This window comes from Pristiophorus japonicus, chromosome 7 (genome assembly GCF_044704955.1).
Source record: "Pristiophorus japonicus isolate sPriJap1 chromosome 7, sPriJap1.hap1, whole genome shotgun sequence".
NCBI lineage: Eukaryota > Metazoa > Chordata > Chondrichthyes > Pristiophoridae > Pristiophorus > Pristiophorus japonicus.
The window spans coordinates 114,015,658-114,036,382 of NC_091983.1; the positions used below are offsets into that span (position 1 = coordinate 114,015,658).

Sequence of the window (20,725 nt, forward strand, 5' to 3'; positions counted from 1 at the left end):
CTCACATCAACGCTCTTTCAGGCAAATCATTCAATATCAGCTCCTCACGTAAGAGTCTTGCAGCTACTGGAGGGGGTCGTGGGCATGGTTGCATAGCCAGCTTGATTGTCTGGCCTTAGGTCAGCGTCCAGCTCCTCGTCATCCTCTTCCTCTCTCTCATGAGGTGGAGCATCAGTGCCCTCTGGCAATTCTTGGCCCCTCCTGATAGCCAGGTTGTGCAGCATCGAGTGCACGACCATGAATTTAGCTACTTGCTCAGGGTTGTATTGTAGCTACGCTCCTGAGTGGTCCAGGCACCTGAAGCGCTGCTTAAGTAGTTATTGTTTTGTGGCCCCATTGCATTGAAAGTATAATAGCAATTGATCAGAAGCAATAATGTCCTCACTAAAATACACCTGGAATAAAGCCCTATAGTCCAGAGTCTGAAAATATGTCTGTTGAGATGTTCACTTCACCTGAGAAGAACTCCAGAGTCAATGCAAACTCTCCCGAAGTTGAGGCAGCCTTTTGAATGAAGCGACCTGCGATTTTAAAAATGCCAGCCACACCGCTGGCGTTCGTTCAGAACAGTTCCACTTTTTCTGGGCGTTATTTTGGGTGAGCGATATTGCGGGTGATGTGTGCGAGGTGATGAAAGTGACGGTGGGCGATCTCCTGGGCGTTAGTTTTGCCAAATGTGCTATATACGACAAAAAAAAATGGGCTGGCAATATTATTGAATCTCGGCGTTAATTTCGTGTGGAACGTAACACTGGGCGATATTATGGCCGTTGATTTCGCCCATTCTGATGATTCCGCCCAATAAAAGTGGGCAGGCAGTAATATTTTTTCCCGGCATTAAGCACATGGGGAAAGTAACACTCGCCAATAAGTTTCTTAAAAATGCCCGTCAATTTCCATTTTGTGCCAAAATGGGCGATATATGTCACTTCAGCGGTAAAATGGCCGTTAAATGGTGTTAATTGTGCGTTAAGCATGCAAAAAAAGTGACGGTTCTAGCCCATAGTCTCAGAATAAGGGGCCGCCCATTTAAAACTGAGATGAGGAGGAATTTCTTCTCTCAGAGGGTTGTAAATATATGGAATTTTCTGCCCCAGAGCTGTGGAGGCTGGGTCATTGAATATATTTAAGGTGGAGATGGCCAGATTTTTGAGCAATAAGGGAATAAGGGATTATGGGGAGCGGGCAGTGAAGTGGAGCTGAGTCCATGATCAGATCAGCCATGATCTTATTGAATGATGGGACAGGCTCGAGGGGCCAAATAGCCTACACCTGCTCCTATTTCTTATGTTCTTATGTATACCTACTCCTCAGAAGCTCTCACTGTCTGTCAGTGGGGGGTGGTGGGAGGGTGCATGAAAATCTCCTGATGGTCTCACATGGTCAGAAACAATGAAAAGCAAGTGCAGGTCTGTGTCGGCAAAATACTCCCAAAAAACTGCAAAAAATAATTCCATGCTGCAGAAATGACCACTGAAACACTCCACATTCTTCAGACTCAGATCTTCCTCTTCCTCCTCTTATTTATCACCTGGTCTTGACACCTGCAATGTCATTAGGGCGGGTGAATGGCCAGCTACAAGACCATAGACAAGCGCAGCCAAGCTAGATTCTACTCTCCAGGTTTCCCTTCCCTTTGCAGAGACATGCTGCAGCTTCCACATTAGCAACAAGGATTTAATCAATGGCACAGAAACTGTTGGAAAAATAATGAAAAGTTCACGGCGCCCACTATTATTAATGCGTAAAAAACCCTGCCATTCGTGGCAAGGAAGAGCTATGCAATAAGTTACGAATTGCCACAAATTGCTGGAAGATTTGTGCCGTTCCGTTATTTGCTTTGGAAAAATGGGATCTCACTATCAACTTTCCAATGAGTGTCAAGGAATCGCTGGATTTGCGCCTTAAATACGAATTAATCTCGCCGCAGGTATTTAGGTTAGTATTTAATGTCGCAAGGACGCTGTTAATGATGTGATTTATGGTCCTGCCATGAGGCACTTGCCATGAGGTGCACCACTCTAGAAATTTCTGGGCCAATGTTTCACCACTATGCCTTTGATTGTTATCATCTTCTTGTAGCCTAATGTTCAGTGTTATTCTGCCACCCGTAGGATCTTGCAATTCCAATTTTCTTTTGTTGAAAAATTAATCTAGATATGCTTCAAATGACAACAGATCTTCTACATGAATATATTAATTATAAACAGTACCAAGAAGATAACGGGGGTGGGATGGAAAAATTCAAAAACTCAAAAGTTGCATACAAAAGTGTGAACTGGCAACATGCTAACAATTTTTCACGTGAACATGAAGTAATCAAAGAACAATGTTTACTCAAATCATCCTATAAAATTTCAAAAAGGTACAAAATAAATTTGAAGTCAAGTACAATGGCCCAGAATTTGTGGTCAGCAGCAAAGCAAAGGCGCTCACTGCTGACCCCAAAGATTGCAAGGATCTTGCAATTCCTGTGTCGAGCACTTTGGGTTTTCCGACCTACAATTCAATGCAATGGACCTTAAGGGGGATTCCCTTGTTCGAACTGCTGCGACATCAACAGGCTGTCTAGGCAGCCAATCAAAAGGCAGAATTCTTACAGGCAGCGAACAAGGAAGTGAGTAAGCCCTTAAAATTCTAACTTTTTTAAATAGTTAGAGAGCAAAGTAAAGATTGGAGTTCTCACATGGAGAAAAGGCAGAGCTGAAATAAAGATGAACAAGCTTAAAAGTTTCTTTAAAATTTTGATTTGTATTAAAATAGGCAAATTTCAAAACGCACAAAATTAAAATTAGTTTTCCAGGCCCTTAACATTTGTTTAGCAGTCAATGCTCTGTTAAAACCCCAGTTACATCTAATCATTTTGGGTCTAACTTTTAGTGGGGAATTTAACAGCGTAATTACTGCAGAAGAGCCGAAGTTTTCGTCAGTTTCATTGATTTACGAGATCTCCCCAATTGCTAGCTCTGTGGGCTCAGTGTTGGAGCTGATATTGACAGCTAACTCAGTTAACTTGACCACATTACCGTTACATTTTTTTTAAACTCTGTTTTAATTTAAAAACAACCCTGTATGCCCTGTTAAATTAGAAAACTAGTTATATTCATTACCATCTAAATATATATAAAAATGAAATAAAAAGTGACACTCTAGTACCTGTAGTTCTAAAACTGTTTCTACATAAAAATATCTGTCCAGAATTTGTGGTGGGCAATAACGGCGAACTAACAGCATTCGCCATTATTATCCATGGAATAAAAGGGACAGTGGCAGCATGGATACAAAATTGGCTAAGTGACAGAAAACAGAGTAGTGGTGAACGTTTGTTTTTTGGATTAGAGGAAGGTACACAGTGGTGTTTCCCAGGGGTCAGTACTAGGACCACATCTTTTCTTGATATATATTGATGATTTGGATTTCAGTGTATAGGGCACTATTTCAAAATTTGCAGAAAAGACAAAACTTGGAAGTATAGTTATAGACTTCAAGAAGACACAGGTGGAATAGGCAGACACGTAGTAGATGAAGTTTAATGCAGAAAGTGCGAAGTGATGCATTTAAGAAGGAGGAGAGGCAATAGAAGCTAAAGGGTACAATTCTAAAGGGGGGTGCAGGAATAGAGAGACCTGGGGGTATGTGCACACAAATCATTGAAGGTGGCAGGGCAGATTGAGAAAGCAGTTAAAACGCATATGGGTTCCTGGGCTTTATAAATAGAGGCATAGTGTACAAAAGCAAGGAAGTTATGATGAACCTTTTTAAAACACTGGTTCGACAACAACTGGAGAATTGTGTTCAATTCTGGGCACCACAATTTAGGATGGATGTGAAGGCTTTAGAATGGTTCCAGGGATGTGGGACTTCAGTTACATGGATAGACTGGAGAGGCTGGGGTTGTTCTCCTTAGAGCAGAGAAAATCAAGAGGAGATTTGATAGAGCTGTTCAAAATCATGAGGCATCTCGACAGAGTAGATAGAAACTGTTCCCATTGGCAGAAGGGTCGCGAACCAGAGGACTCAGATTTAAGGTGATTGTCAAAAGAACCAAAGGCGACATGAGGGAAAACCTTTTTTAGGCAGTGAGTGGTTATGATTTGGAATGCACTGCCTGAAAGGGTGGTGGAGGCTGATTCAGTCATAGCTTTCAAAAGGGGATTAGATAAGTACCTGTTGGGGAAACAAAAAATTGCAGGGCTAAGGAGAAAGGGCGGGGATTGGCTGAAGTGTTCTTGCAGAGAACCGGCACAGGCTCGATGGGCTGAATGGCTTCCTAATGTTCTGTAACGAATGCTATGATTCTAAATCTACCCTTTTGAAACTGACCGCAAGTTCAGGATATAGCGCATGCGCATATCAACATGGGCTTTTCCGCAGTAATATCGCTGTTAAATTAAATACTCCATTAGGCCTTATTGGATTAGGTGTAACTGTGGTTTTAACAGAGCTTTGACTGGTAAACAAACATTATGGCCCTGAAAAACTAATTTTATTTTGGAAAGTGTCATTTTTCCATTGTTAAAATTACATTTTTTAAGAAACTTAAAAAAAACAATTTTTATATATTTTTTTAAAGTTTGTTCATGATTATTTTAGATTCTAATTTATCCCAATGCGAGAGCCCTGATCTTTGTTTTGCTCTCTGTAACATTTTTTTAAAAGTTGGGATAAAAGCAAGTTCTCATTTCCTGCTTAACCTGTCTGTGAGAATTCTTCATTGTGATTGGCTGCTAAGACAGCTTGTTGACAAAACAGATCGTATTATGGAATCCCCATTATAGAGCACTGCAATCTCAAACATTAGAAAAGGCAAACTTCTCGCCACAGAGATCTCAGTGGGCAACTTTTGTTGGGACCAGCATTGAACGCCTTTGCTTCACCGCTGATCGTAAATTCCGGGCCCTAGTTTCTAAAAATATTTTCAAAAATCATTTAAACACTTTAAAAGACAAAAGTTTATAAAGAAGTGGCTGCTGAGGATTTTTGGATGACTCCTCGAAGATTCTTCCACAGGGTCACAATCTGGATATAATTGAACAGGACAGTGGAATGAGGTGCTGCCCCAACAATCCCCACAGGCAGGCCTCAAGGGGGCTCTGAACTACATCTCAAGAGTTGTGAAGGGAAGGCTTGTTGACTGCTGATCAAAGTAGTGAGCAGCTTTAACTATTGATCTAAACCTGCCCTGCCTACTGCAGCAAGTCAAAATGTACTGTACAATATAGTCATGTTCCTGTGCTCTTGGGTGAAAACCATATTGCACAGGCTCCATGATTTTGAATACGCTGTGTGGCGAGTGTAATAAAGGATCAGCAACTATATGTGGCACGATGCAAGAGATAACTCTCTCGTATCCCACTGGAGATGTGAAATCCTCCCATCACTGAACAACACCGCCAATAGAATTAACCCGGAAATCCTTTTAGTCAAGGACCTGAGTTTGTCATTGAATATCTCATCACTGTGCTGAACATCCACACTCCTCGAAAATGACAATGGTACATTCTGCTAGAGAGTCTAAGGGCATGAAATAATTATCTGTGATGTTAAGGAATAGTTCAAGAACACAAGACTGATCTTCGATCCCAACTCCACTTCCCCAACCAATTCCCATAGCCCTTGATTCCCTTAAAGTCCAATTTTGTTAATTGACTTTGGATTGTCCAAAAATTGAAGATGTTTCACAATAAAAACTATTCCAGACAACATAGAAGCAATAATTAAATGTATTCACTTCAAACACAATAATTAAGATTTTGCTGATATTATTTACACAAATAGCCTGGAAGTTATGAAAATTGCTATGTTTGATATCATCACAAACCAAAAGCTGAAGTGTCTGAGGTTAGAATTGGTTCCCTCACCAAATGATTGTAGAGTGGCATCCTTTACTCAATCTATACCAGCATTTGGGGAGGGAGAAGGTCATTGTATTTAACAATTGGCCAACTTTCCTTTACAGGTGTTTTTTTTCTCCAATCATGCAATACGTTTAAAGTCATTAATCTATTTTTTGCAATGTTCTGCCCATCATACAATGTCTGAAACTTTATTTTACGATTTCAAGGGCACAATTCTTTCAACAGTCCTCTGTAACAGGCATTTTGTGCAACAAGAAAACGCAGAGTTAATATTTTTGGCTAGACTATGCAATTAAGTCGTAAAATCTGAATTTATTTTTTCTTTCAATTTTCTACCTTTTATCAATTGGCATATATAAATGATGCACATTTGCACAGGTTTAGAGGTTTATCTCTATGTTAAAGCATGAAATTAAATTAATTTTGACTGACTTGCTATTGAATAGCTTAACTTACTTATCAGACCAGAAAATATCAACTTATTGGTTCGGCAGTAACAACTTGGCAAACATTATCCTTGTAAGTCTGCAAAGTGTCTATATTAATCTTACTGGCTCATTTTACCCAATCAGAGTACCATTTCGGCTAACATTCTGTATCACACATTATGGTCCCTCCTAATCATGTCATATCCGACTGATGGACAGGGGTGCTGGATTTAAAGGTATCTCTTAATATCAGCATATGTTGGATTTTCAAATGCATTATATTCCTGAAGTACAGAGATTGTGATGAACGGCAGCCCAGTACACCTGGTCTATCAAAAACATAGCTAATTACTATATTTCACAAATAGAAGTTCAGCAGGCTAACCAGTTTCAGCATGTGAAGATTTTCACTATAATAGAAAATATCCCATTTCCTCAACATTAAACTGCAGTATATTATAAAGTATTGAAACCACAACCACTTGATAACAATCTCTTCACAAGTCATTGTATTCCAATGTAAATCTTACATTTGAATCACTAGGTACATGACATAATGGCCTAGAAATTGCAGTCAGAGGCATAACTCAGCATATGTTGGATTTTCAAATACATTATATTTCTGAAGGACAAAGAAACATTTACGAATTTATCTCCAGGCGCCCAGGCTGCAAAGAGTTGTGGTATCAGGCTTCCAGGCGGATGGTAGCGTAAAGGCCCACGGATCCCAGGGACGCAGGTGGTTCAGAAGCATAGCTGGGACCACGCAGGCCTGGGCCTCCAATGATAAAGGAAGATTCCATTGCAATCATTTATAAAGGGAATCCCCTGATGATATGCAATGGAATCCCTAAATATTTATATATTTGTACAGAATTCTAATAAATAGAAATGTATTGAATTGCAAATTTATTCACCAGTCTCTTCATTGCACCAACCTCAATAAAAAATAAATATTTTGATAAAATAATTTTAAACATCTTAATCTGGGCCAATATTTGCATAAACTCATTTAAAGTATATGTGCATAATTTTTTATTTTAAAATGTTTTATTTAAGCCTTATATACACACACACATCATTTTGCTGATGAAAGCATGCCTGGGCAATTTTTGGGCAAATAGACCAACTCTGCACAAGTGATACTCATTTTTCAGTCGCTTCGGATGATCTGTCAAGGCATATGTTGACAGATCGCAAATTCCAACTGCAGAAAGCTGGAACCTCCGGGGCCTTTCAGAGGGAATACGACAGCGTACTCAGAGTATGCCATCGAAGACACTGCAATTTCAGGGCCAATGAAATTTTGTAGTTCAGTTTATCTTTCAAAAAAGAAAACTATTACTTAGAATCCACCACGACAAATCTGTTTTCAATAACAAATCTAATGAAACATGTAGGCCCACATTTGATGTAACCGTAAAAATGCATCGCACTGTTTCAAGTCAATGATGTACACTTTTCCCCACCTGCTTGCAGCATATTTAATTTATGATGCAACATCAATGTGAGGTAGTGTTAGTCCAAGACAGTCATGGTGATTTTGGTGCACTTTAGCTATCACACTGGTTATTGACACCATTGTGGTTTAATACACCTTGATGATGTATAGCAAAACAATAAATATTTCACTTTGTCTTGTTTCTTTTATTCTGAATGGATATTACAAAATTCCAATAAGACAACTTGAAAGGACAGCTGAAACAGTTTACTAATACCCTCACGAATAAATGATTGTGGTGGTGAAAACAGCATTTTGCACCACCAATTTCAGGCTCTGCTGTGATGCTCCCTATAATCAAATAGCCTGCCAACTTTCTCAAGGTCAACATATTAACAAAAAATGGCCATTGGGCAGATGTACTAAACGGTGACGAGAAACTGAAACTGTAGTCCAGCAAGGAGTCAACACCTTTAGAAAATGAGGGAGAGAAAAAATTGGCTTCTCAAATTGTCATAAAAGATAAATCAGTGAAAGGGCACTGAAAGGGTTATGTATTGGCAAAATAACTTTATACATAAAACACACAAGGCATTAGTCCTCTGAGAAACCAGTTTGCCGATCGCAACTTTCTTTCTCTACGAACTCCATTACTCATTTGGGCAACTGTTGCCAAACATGGTGTGGCATCTAGGACATACAGCTAATCCAAAATGCACAAGAACAACACTGGATTGCCAGTTAAATCTAGTAAAAGGGTGTATTGTGCAGTTGTTAAGTAGCTTACAGAGCAGTGACACCATCTACTATTAATGGTATAAATCTTGTGAGCTGCGACAGATTTGGCAATAACAAATTTGGATGGTTCAATGCCTTATGGTTACAATGTACTGTTGATTTGATCCAATTCAAGATGATACTTATATAAATCCTTTGTTCGGCATGGTCTCAGAAGAAGCGAGAATCCACATTTTGGAATGCCAACTTAATGCAACATCCTTCTAAGCAATATAAAGATGGACTGAAGGTACTCAACTCTCAGAGAATATCATGTTTTACTCTGATCTATTTTCTTCTTGGGTAATACAACACAACACAACGCCAGTTTTAAAAACAGTAGTGATCCCACTCACTACTACTTAGCTGTGTTGAAAAACATCAGCATAAAGTTAGCATAGTAGGTTTAAACTTTGGAATCAAAAGCACAACTTCTAAATTTGAGGACAACACCAAATTGAGGGGGATAATCAAAACTGAGGAGGACTGTAACAAATTATAAGACATTAATAAATTTACAGAAAGGGCATATAATTTGCAAATGAATTTCAACATAGATAAGTGAGTTACTACATTTTGGCAAGAAAAAGAGGGAGGTAACATATTATTTGGAGATAAGAATCTAAATGGCGTAGAGGAGCAAAGGGATCTGGGAGTACAAATACACAAATCACTGACAGTTATGATTCATGTCAAAAAGGCCTTAACAAAAGCAAACCAAGCCCTATTTCTAGAGGGATAGAACTGAAAAGTAGAGAAGTTATGCTAAACTTGTAATCAAACCTTGGTTAGACCACACTTGGGGATACTGTGTATAGTTCTGTTTGCCATATTATAAAAAGGATATAGAGGCACTGGAAAGGCTGCAAAATAGATTTACAAGGATGATTCCATAACTGCAAGGTTATACCCATCAGGAAAGGATGAACTGGCTGGGTCTCTTTTCTCTTGAAAAGAGATGTCTGAGGGGTGACCTAATACAGGTCTTTAAAATTATGAACGGTTTTGACAGAGTGGACACAGTGCATTTCCACTTGTGGTAAAGAGCAAAACTAGAGGTCATCAATATAAAAGACAGTCAGCAAGAAATTAAAATAGGGAATTCAGAAGAAACTTCTTTACCCAGAGAATGGTGAGAGTGCGTAATTCACTACCACTGGGAGTAAGTTGAGGCTAATAGTTTAGATGCATTTAAGGGGAAGCTAGATAAGCATATGAGGGAGAAGGGAATCAAGGGTTATTGCTGATAGTTAGATTAGGAAGGTTGGGTGAGGCGCAAGTGGAGCGTAAACACTGGCATGAACTGGTTGGGCCGAATGGCCTGTTTCTGTGCTGTATTTTCAATGTAATTTGCTCTATCACCCAATGAGAATGGTAATATTGGTGGAAGAATATTCTGCTTGAAAATTAAATTATTTATTTAGTATACAAATAGCAAAATAAATGCTTCAGCAGTATTTCTTCAACCCTGAAAGGTTGCCAGAAACTATTTCCCAAGCAGCATGTGGATGCATTAGACTCACTCACTCTTGTATCAATCAGACCACTTTAACTGTGAAATAAGTAATGGTGGGCAGGACTGCCTTGATTAAAGAATTAATTTCCGAACTATCCAACAATAAATAAAAACTAAAAATATATTAATGAGGACAAAAACAAGTGTACACAAAAAAATCGCACAGCCCCTTTAAATTTGAACAATTACATTCCTATATGTACCTCCAAACTCAATCACCTCGCCCTGACAGCCAAGTGCAGTATCCTGTCCTGCACCTCTAGACAAAAACCATTTGAGGTCGCTCTGCATCACCTTTTAAAAAACATGTTTTGCACTTGAAAGTTTCCAGAATTTACTCAACTATGTACAGTAGTTCCAAATAATGAATACGAAAGAAAATACATTGATTTACATGACTACTGCAGTTATTATCAGCGTTCGCACCAATTTACTGCAACGCACGAGTAACAACTAACGTTACTTTGACCGTTTGAGCAAATAAATAAATGAAACTGGAATTTTAAATATACCGTCGTCGGACTTTCCTCTTGTGTCAGGTCCCATGCCTTCAACATCATCTTATAGAAATTTAAGTTCGTGGATTTCAAACCCGTTTTAGATCATAATTCTATAACTAAATCCTTACACTGTCAATAAGGTCCCCCAGCTAACAATTACCAAAAAAAACTTAACCTACTGGAGAACTGAATTATTTAAACGTGCATCACAATGGCGTGGACTTCCTGAAATAAGCTCATCAATTTCTTAAAGCCTTGACTCTTTAAATGTTTTTCCTTTTCCTCTGTCTCTGTTGCAGAATCCACCCTGAGATTTCTCTTCCTCAAACACTTCTTGTATTTTATTTGGGCAGTTTCTCAAAATGGCGGAGTCTATATTCACGAAAAGGCCTAAAAGGAGACACGTTGCATTTAAACGTGAATTTATTGCATCCTTTTTTAAAAGAGAAACAGAAGGGAAAATGAAAGAGCCGGGCAGGAGCGGCTCAGAAACATTGTATCGAGCGGCGGCTCGCTCCCATTCCAATGGAACCCTCACACTTTGCTCGGGTTCCACAAAATGGTCTGTGTCACTGAAGAGTTCAATGTTTCAAAGAATTAGAATAATATTCATCTGCAACTATCACCACTCATCATTTATCAGCAATGTTAAAATACTGTTTCCTCCTCTACTTGCATTGTCTTTTTTCCCTCTCCATCCTATCTCTCCCCCCCATTATTAATCATTTATTTCTGATTGCTGAGAGGACTGTGCTCCTCTCGCAGGCAGACACACACAGTCCCGGCCACTCGTTTCTCTGCAACTACTTTATTTAAGTTACAGCAAATGCAATTAGGATAAACGCCAGGAAAGAAGAGGAGGGAGGGCAAAGTTAAATACCAGCCCAGGAGGAGGGAACCCCCAGAAACACCATTCGTTGTCTGAGAGTTTTGGTCCTAATTTATTTTTTTTAATTAAAAAATTGCACCGTTTCTTACCCAAATTCTGTCACGAGTAGCAGACAAATTTCCAGGTCGGCAATGCGCACGCGCGCAGGACAGCTGCTAGCAAGGAACTGCAGAGAAAAACTAGACACTCAGCCACCTTCTGTGGGCTTTCTTGTAAACGTCTGCCTTTCAATCTCGTTTATTTCTAATTTGCATATTATTGCTCTATCATTTTGACATCAAACTTTATCGGCCTATTAAGTAGTTGTAATTAAAATATACATACTAAATCAAAACGTGGCTATGTTTATCCTAAGGAATGTATTTTTGAAGAAAGGAACTTATATTAATATGTTTAGTTATTTGAAGACAGTGATGCCTCTGACTCATACTTCTTTTGTCTGTACTAATCTAAATTGCTATCACTGTAGAAAGTCAAATTTGTGTTTCTGGTAGCTGAGTGTATTTTATTCAAAGTACAGTATTCTGTTTCCTCCAGCTGAAGTGCTTTCATGAGTTTTTTTGCAAACATTCTTACCTCCTTTAAGGTATAATGAACAAGGAAAATGAAGACAAAACTCATTCAGCTGCAATGATTGGTATCGATGAAAATCTAAACAATTGTGGCAAATAAAGCTGAGATTTTTGATGAAATCACTGTAAATCTACAGAAATAAAGTGGAATCTGTAGGGCAATTTCTCACACCAAGTTGTGTTTTCTTAATAAAAATATATACTTTATCAATTATAAAGTGCAAATAGAACTTTTAAAATTACCCTTTAATAAATAAAACATATTTCACCATGGCTCCTTCTTACATGATAGATGGGTTGATGACATTAATGGAACTGATCAATTAATTCAAGCAGTCCGTCCCTTGTGTTCTTCCCTCGATTAGGTCCTAACTCAAGTATTACATGTGAGATTCTTGAGCCACTTACCAGGGAATAGTGGCTAAGGTGGTTTCCCATTGCCTTCCTCATGGGTTTTATCTTCAGAATGCCTTCTACAAGGTGGGCTGCAATCAAAGCAAGAGAGGCTTACCCACCCACATCTATCAGATGCAAGTATCCCCGCTGGATATCCATCCAGTATTCAGAGTAGGCCTCCAGTTATCAAGCTGTCTAGACTTGGCCCTGAACCCAACCCTTCTGACTCCGAGGCGAGAAGACTACCACTGAGCCAGTGGCTACTCCATCTGGACACGAGTACCTTGCTGAATGTCAACCTAGTATTTACAGATATTGCGGTTGACTTTCCGCTCATTTACACTATCAGCACAATCTGGGCAAAATCATCGGAACCAGTGCAAAAGGTCAGGGAATTTTAAATGCAAGACAGTTATGCCCAAAACCACTTGTGTTCGTGTTTTCCACAAGCTTTTATGCTGATTTAAGATTCAATTTACCCGGATCAAGCCCCGGCCACAAAACCGGCCATGCCTCCAGGTCAACATTGCGCTGCTTAAGGAATACACTTCAAATTGCATTCATTTTCTTAGTTGCACAGCCACTAGTAGGCATGTTTTAAACGTTTATTCATATCAAAAACATATTTCTAAGAAACTGACTAGTGTACACCAATGAAACTAGTAAATGGTTCATTATAATTTTTAAAGCACTTTTCAATGATTTTAAATCAGGTTACTCATGGTAGAGGACTGGACACTCTTATTAAAAATGCTTATTTTTGATGATAAACCCATTTCCAGCTGTATTAATAAAACTGCACCAGGTTACCACTCTTACGTACATCAAGGAATATTTTTTAGTGGAAAGGAGAAAAAACAATTACGTTCTATTATGCTGTCCAATTGCATTGGTTCATTGAAGATTTTATGGTTGTAAAATTATGCAAATTAATTTTATAGGATACTTGAGCTGTAACCCAACCAGTGTAATTTTGAGCACAATTTCTGATTGCCCCCAAAACGGAAATTCTACCCCCATATTGTCATCTCCACTCGCCGAGGCTGTCTGTAGTGGGGCTCAAACCTCTCACCTTCTGACTCAGAGGAGGGAATGCTGCACTAAGCCAAATGCTCACTCCCAATTCTGGGAGTTTCATTGCACAATTTGGTGAAAGGTTAACAATTTTTTGATATTTATAATACCTGTCTTGATATTTAGGTTACGACAATTAGAATCCCATTGTTACAAAATGTTGCCATTACATCTTTGTTAAGTGACTATGAAATGCATATTAAAGTTGCCTCTCAGTATATTGATTTGTCCCATTCTGTCCCTGTAAATAAATCTCAGTTTTATCTGTCAAAATTTGGATTTCCGCATTCATTACTTGTTTCATGACAAATAAAAGTTGATGTTAGTAGAGCAACTGTTGCTTTTATAATATAAACGGCAAATACAGTGACAAACCAGAAGATCTATTTGTGCACAATAATACAATACAAGTTTTCCAGAAAGCCTCAATCTGATATTGCTTATAGATGAGAAACAGCAGGAGAAGGCAAGTCAAGAACTAAGAGGAATAATAGAAGGAGATACAGGACCTCTCCGTACCTTTGGGCCATGCATATCAACCTGCTGCAGCTACTTGTGTCTCTCTCTAAGAAACACTGCTATAAAAGACCCAGTCTAAGCAGGGGATCAATGGCCAAACTATGCTTTCTCCTGCATCCAGAATTAGAGAGACAGTCAAGCAATATGACTGCTTAACAGGACAATTACATTGAACAATAATGTTCTGGCTCTTTCCAAGCACTTAAAGAGGATATAGTGGATAGGAGCTAGTATGCTGCTCTCACAATATCATAGAGGTCAAAAATGCCCTCTTCCAACACTACCTTTATCAAATTCAGCAGGATCATCAGAAGCAGCAGAAGAGGCATAGTAAAGATGATAATCCTAGCAGCTTTTGCAGAGTACAAGGCTTAATAGACTACACACATGAAGAGAATAGAGCATAAGCTCAGAACGCACTACCATATGGACACCCGAGCCCCACCACAGATAATGTGGGAAGGTGGAGTTAAAAGAAAAGAAAGACTTGCATTTAAAAAGCACCTTTCACAACCACCGGACATCCCAAAGTGCTTTACAGCCAATTAAGTACTTTTGAAGTGTAGTTATTGTTGTAATATAGGAAATTGAGTTGAGTTAGAAGATCAACCATGATCTTATTGAATGGCAGAGCAGGCTCGAAGATCGAATGGCCTACTCCTGCTCTTATTTCATCTATAAATTTAATCCATATTCAATTAATCATTAAGACTACCTACTTCACTTCCAAAACATTACCACCTCCATCCCCACCTTATCTCCAATGCCACAGAATCCTTCCTCCAGTCTTGACTTCTCCAGTGCTCTTCTCAATGGCATTCCACTCTGCACCCTTCATAAACTCCAACTGCTCAAGAACATTGCCACCTGTGTCCTATCCAACATTAAGTTTCTCCCACTTATCATCTTGGTCTTTATCAACCTTCACTGTCCCTTCATCCCTAATCACATTAATTTCAATATCCTTGGGTGACTTTAATATGCACATAGATTGGGCTAACAAAACTGGAAGCAATACGGTGGAGGAGGATTTCCTGGAGTGCATAAGGGATGGTTTTCTAGACCAATATGTCGAGGAACCAACTAGGGGGGAGGCCATCTTAGACTGGGTGTTGTGTAATGAGAGAGGATTAATTAGCAATCTCATTGTGAGAGGCCCCTTGGGGAAGAGTGACCATAATATGGTGGAATTCTGCATTAGGATGGAGAATGAAACAGTTAATTCAGAGACCATGGTCCAGAACTTAAAGAAGGGTAACTTTGAAGGTATGAGGCATGAATTGGCTAGGATAGATTGGCGAATGATACTTAAGGGGTTGACTGTGGATGGGCAATGGCAGACATTTAGAGACCGCATGGATGAACTACAACAATTGTATATTCCTGTCTGGCGTAAAAATAAAAAAGGGAAGGTGGCTCAACCGTGGCTATCAAGGGAAATCAGGGATAGTATTAAAGCCAAGGAAGTGGCATACAAATTGGCCAGAAATAACAGCGAACCCGGGGACTGGGAGAAATTTAGAACTCAGCAGAGGAGGACAAAGGGTTTGATTAGGGCAAAGGGCAGGGAAAATGGAGTACGAGAAGAAGGTTGCAGGGAACATTAAGGCGGATTGCAAAAGTTTCTATAGGTATGTAAAGAGAAAAAGTTTAGTAAAGACAAACGTAAGTCCCCTGCAGTCAGAATCAGAGGAAGTCATAACGGGGAACAAAGAAATGGCAGACCAATTGAACAAGTACTTTGGTTCGGTATTCACTAAGGAGGACACCAACAACCTTCCGGATATAAAAGGGGTCAGATGGTCTAGTAAGGAGGAGGAACTGAGGGAAATCTTTATTAGTCGGGAAATTGTGTTGGGGAAATTGATGGGATTGAAGGCCGATAAATCTCCAGGGCCTGATGGACTGCATCCCAGAGTACTTAAGGAGGTAGCCTTGAAAATAGCGGATGCATTGACAGTCATTTTCCAACATTCCATTGACTCTGGATCAGTTCCTATCGAGTGGAGGGTAGCCAATGTAACCCCACTTTTTAAAAAAGGAGGGAGAGAGAAAACAGGGAATTATAGATCGGTCAGCCTGACCTCAGTAGTGGGTAAAATGATGGAATCAATTATTAAGGATGTCATAGCAGTGCATTTGGAAAATGGTGACATGATAGGTCCAAGTCAGCATGGATTTGTGAAAGGGAAATCATGCTTGACAAACCTTCTGGAATTCTTTGAGGATGTTTCCAGTAAAGTGGACAAGGGAGAACCAGTTGATGTGGTATATTTGGACTTTCAGAAGGCTTTCGATAAGATCCCACACAAGAGATTAATGTGCAAAGTTAAAGCACATGGGGATTGGGGGTAGTGTGCTCACGTGGATTGAGAACTGGTTGTCAGATAGGAAGCAAAGAGTAGGAGTAAATGGGTACTTTTCAGAATGGCAGGCAGTGACTAGTGGGGTACCGCAAGGTTCTGTGCTGGGGCCCCAGCTGTTTACATTGTACATTAATAATTTAGACGAGGGGATTAAATGTAGTATCTCCAAATTTGCGGATGACATTAAGTTGGGTGGCAGTGTGAGCTGCGAGGAGGATGCTATGAGGCTGTAGAGTGACTTGGATAGGTTAGGTGAGTGGGCAAATGCATGGCAGATGAAGTATAATGTGGATAAATGTGAGGTTATCCACTTTGGTGGTAAAAACAGAGAGACAGACTATTATCTGAATGGTGACAGATTAGGAAAAGGGGAGGTGCAATGAGACCTGGGTGTCATGGTACATCAGTCATTGAAGGTTGGCATGCAGGTACAGTAGGCGGTTAAGAAAGCAAATGGCATGTTGGCCTTCATAGCGAGGGGATTTGAGTACAGGGGCAGGGAGGTGTTACTACAGTTGTACAGGGCCTTGGTGAGGCCACACCTGGAGTATTGTGTACAGTTTTGGTCTCCTAACTTGAGGAAGGACATTCTTGCTATTGAGGGAGTGCAGCGAAGATTCACCAGACTGATTCCCGGGATGGTGGGACTGACCTATCAAGAAAGACTGGATCAACTGGGCTTGTATTCACTGGAGTTCAGAAGAATGAGAGGGGACCTCATAGAAACGTTTAAAATTCTGACACGTTTAGACAGGTTAGATGCAGGAAGAATGTTCCCAATGTTGGGGAAGTCCAGAACCTGGGGTCACAGTCTAAGGATAGGGGGTAAGCCATTTAGGACCGAGATGAGGAGAAACTTCTTCACCCAGAGAGTGGTGAACCTGTGGAATTCTCTACCACAGAAAGTAGTTGAGGCCAATTCACTAAATATATTCAAAAGGGAGTTAGATGAAGTCCTTACTACTCGGGGGATCAAGGGGTATGGCGAGAAAGCAGGAAGGGGGTACTGAAGTTGCATGTTCAGCCATGAACTCATTGAATGGCGGTGCAGGCTAGAAGGGCTGAATGGCCTACTCCTGCACCTATTTTCTATGTTTCTATGTTTCTATGTTTCTTATCCCCACTTAAAATCCTCCAGGGCCATGAAATCTCTTCATCCATAAATCCCCCTCATACAATTCACTTTTCCAATTATGACTATTGTATGTCCTGCCCTTCCACTGCTTCAATATTAGCAACAGACAATTCAGCCATTCTATTCCCTCACTCTGAAATTCTACTCGTGGAGTTCTTCTCATCCATCTTTCAGATGAAATGTTAAACCGAAGCCCCTTCTGCCTCTCAGGTAGATGTAAAAGATCCCATGGCACTATTTTGAAGAAGACCAGAGGAGTTATCCCCAGTGTCCTGGCCAATATTTATCCCTCAATCAATATCACTAAAAAAAACAGGTTACCTGGTCATTATCACATTGCTGTTTGTGGGAGCTTACTGTGCACAAATTGGCTGCTGCGTTTCCTACATTACGACAGTGACTATACTTCAAAAAGTACTTAATTCGCTGTGAAGCGCTTTGAAGAAGTATTCCCTATCTACCCTGTCAACTCCCTTCGTTTTTAAATCACCCTCTTACCTGTTCATCTCAAAGGCAATATAATCCAAAGTTAACAAGTCTCTCAACTTAACTTCATCCTATGCACCATCCTGGTGAATTATTGCTGGACTTTCTCAGATATCAATACATCCTTGTGAGATAAGGGGGCTAACGCTAAATGAATTTGGGTGGATGATGCAGTAGATGCAGTCATAGCACTGGTGCCAAATGAGGAAGTGGGGAAGGAAAATTAGGCAAGCATTCCTTAGATCTGTTTCTCACCCAATGTGCATAGAGTGTAATTCTGCACTGAAAATAATTGTAAAATGCTTCATGTGATATGATCATTAAGGCTTCAAATATTATGATTATCTGGTGGTTCCATGTCCCATGTTGAGCACTGGAAATGCACTGAAGTTATTGAGCACCTATTTAAAACCGTTATAGCTCTTCCACTGTCAGCCTAGGCTCAGTGATAGCACTTTTACCTCTGAGTCAGAAGATTATTGGCTGGATGTTCGGCACATGTTCGCCCATTTAGCGCCCATTCCACGCCCATATAAGTGCCGAGATGTGGTTTATTGGCCATATTTGATGATAAATGGAAACTAGCGCCCGATTATCGCCCATTTATCGCCGGCGCAACTTAACTTTCGGCATACAGGAATGAGCTGAATCGCCCGGCCTATTTTTTAAAATAAAATCTGACGTCATCACTCGTGCAAAGTCCAGAATATTGTTTATAATGGAAACTAGAGCCCAAATATTGCCCAGATTATTGCCGAGCGTTACTTTTGGCAACTCACCCATATTGCGCCTAAATGATCGCTCGCCCAAAAAGACGTTCAAGAAAATCTGCACTCACCTGACCTTAACCCGGCAGAATGAATGCCATTTTGTAAATTGGAGGAAGTTTAATAAAAGGCTGCTTGAAGTGGATAGGAGCATTGAAGTAATTCTTGAGTGATTTTAAGGGCGTTTTAGAATTTTTCCAATCATCTAATCATATTGTGGTCAATTTTGAGTTTATATTGTATTTGTTGAGGACAATTTAAGAATATTTGAAGACAGATTAGGGCATTTATAGTAATTTTTTAACCAGTATTGATGACTACTCACATGCTGCAGAATAGAGATGGGAGAAGGTTCATTGAAGAGCATTCCCAATCAAAGAGGTGGCAGACTGCTGAGGAGGAGGAGACTTTGCACTCAACACATTTACAGGGATAAGCGATCATACCTCTACTTGTCTGATAACACGTGCATTAGAAGGCTGTGCTTCAGAAAGGAGGTCATCAGTGAGATATGCCAGCTAATTAAGAGAGATCTGCAGCCAACCAGCACCATCAGGACCACACTGCCCCTTGAGGTTAAGGTTACTGTGGCACTTTCCTTCTATGCATCGGGCTCCTTTCAGGCTTCAGCTGGCGACATTTGCTGCAGCTCTCAGCATGCCACACATTGCTGCCTTTGACAGGTGACTGAAGCCCTTTACACACACAGGATGGACTTTATAAACTTCCCTATGACCAGGGAGGCACAGAGTGAGGGATTTGGGGTTCTTGAGAACAGTAAACTTCCCCAAGGTGCAAGGAGCAATAGACTGTACACACATCGTCCTGTGAGCACCTTTACAGGTTGCAGAGGTGTATTGGAACTGAAGGGGATTCCACTCCCTAAATGTGCAGCTTGTTGTAGACCACAAGCAAATTATCATGGCAGTAAAAGCAAATTTTCCAGGGCATCCATGATGCGCACCTCTTGCATGAGAGCACAGTTTCTAATCTGTTTAAGAGTCAGCCACAAGGTCACGGTTGGATGCTGGGGGATAAAGGATATGGCTTTGCCAGTGGGCCCATGACCCCCCCCTGCATAAATCCCAGACAGAAGCCAAGAAGCGCTACAATGGAAGCCATGTAGCCACATGCAATATCGAAAAAAAAGACATATAGCCACACGCAATATCGTTGAAAAGACAATTGGAGTTCTGAAGCAATGCTTCAGATGCCTGGACCTCTTAGGAGGCAACCTACAATACCACCCTGAGCAGGTTGCTGAGTTCATTGTGATGTGCTGCATGTTGCATAACCTAGCTATCAGGAGAGGACAACAATTGCCAGATGGGACTGCCGGTCCACCTCAGGAGAGACGGGAGGTGGAAGAGGAAGGAGGAAGAGGACCTCGGGGAGGACAATTAGCCTGGCGATGAACCCATGCCCACACCTTCCCCCACCGACCCCTCCCCCACCCACCACTGGAAAAGCCCCATGGTAGTTATGCAGCTGCAAGACTGTTGCGTCAGCAGCTCATAAATGAACGCTTTGCATGAAGTTACATTGGTGACAGTTACAGTTGCATTACATTTCATCCTTGCCCGGCCTGGCCATTGTTTGCAACCCCTGTATTGATGTTAAACCTTACGAAACTCCCAAAGTAAGTGCACAACTCGGAGCTCCTTCACGGCAAATGAGTCAAAGGTGGGTGGCGTAAATGTTACAAGGACACCCTCAAAGCCTCCTTGATAAAGTGCGACATCCCCACTGACACCTGGGAGTCCCTAGCTCAAGACTGCCCTAAGTGGAGGAAGTGCATCCGAGAGGGTACTGAGCACCTAGAGTCTCAACGCCGAGAGCATGCAGAAATCAAGTGCAGGCAGCGGAAAGAGCGTGCGGCAAACCAGTCCCACCCACTCCTCTCCTCAACGACCTGTGACAGAGTCTGTGGCTCTTGTATTGGATTGTTCAGCCACCAAAGAACTCACTTCAGGAGTGGAAGCAAGTCTTCCTCGATTCCTA

At 40.6% G+C, this 20,725-nt stretch overlaps 1 protein-coding gene across 1 annotated transcript in view; it reads right to left on the reverse strand.

Annotated features, from left to right (window-relative positions):
• l3mbtl3 (L3MBTL histone methyl-lysine binding protein 3) overlaps nt 1-10,597 on the reverse strand; it is a 238,339-nt gene extending 227,742 nt beyond the window's left edge. The window contains exon 1 of the mRNA XM_070885259.1: nt 10,533-10,597. The gene's annotated coding sequence lies outside the window, so the exon portion shown is untranslated. The remainder of the gene's footprint in view (nt 1-10,532) is intronic.
• Between the last annotated feature and the right edge of the window lie 10,128 nt (nt 10,598-20,725).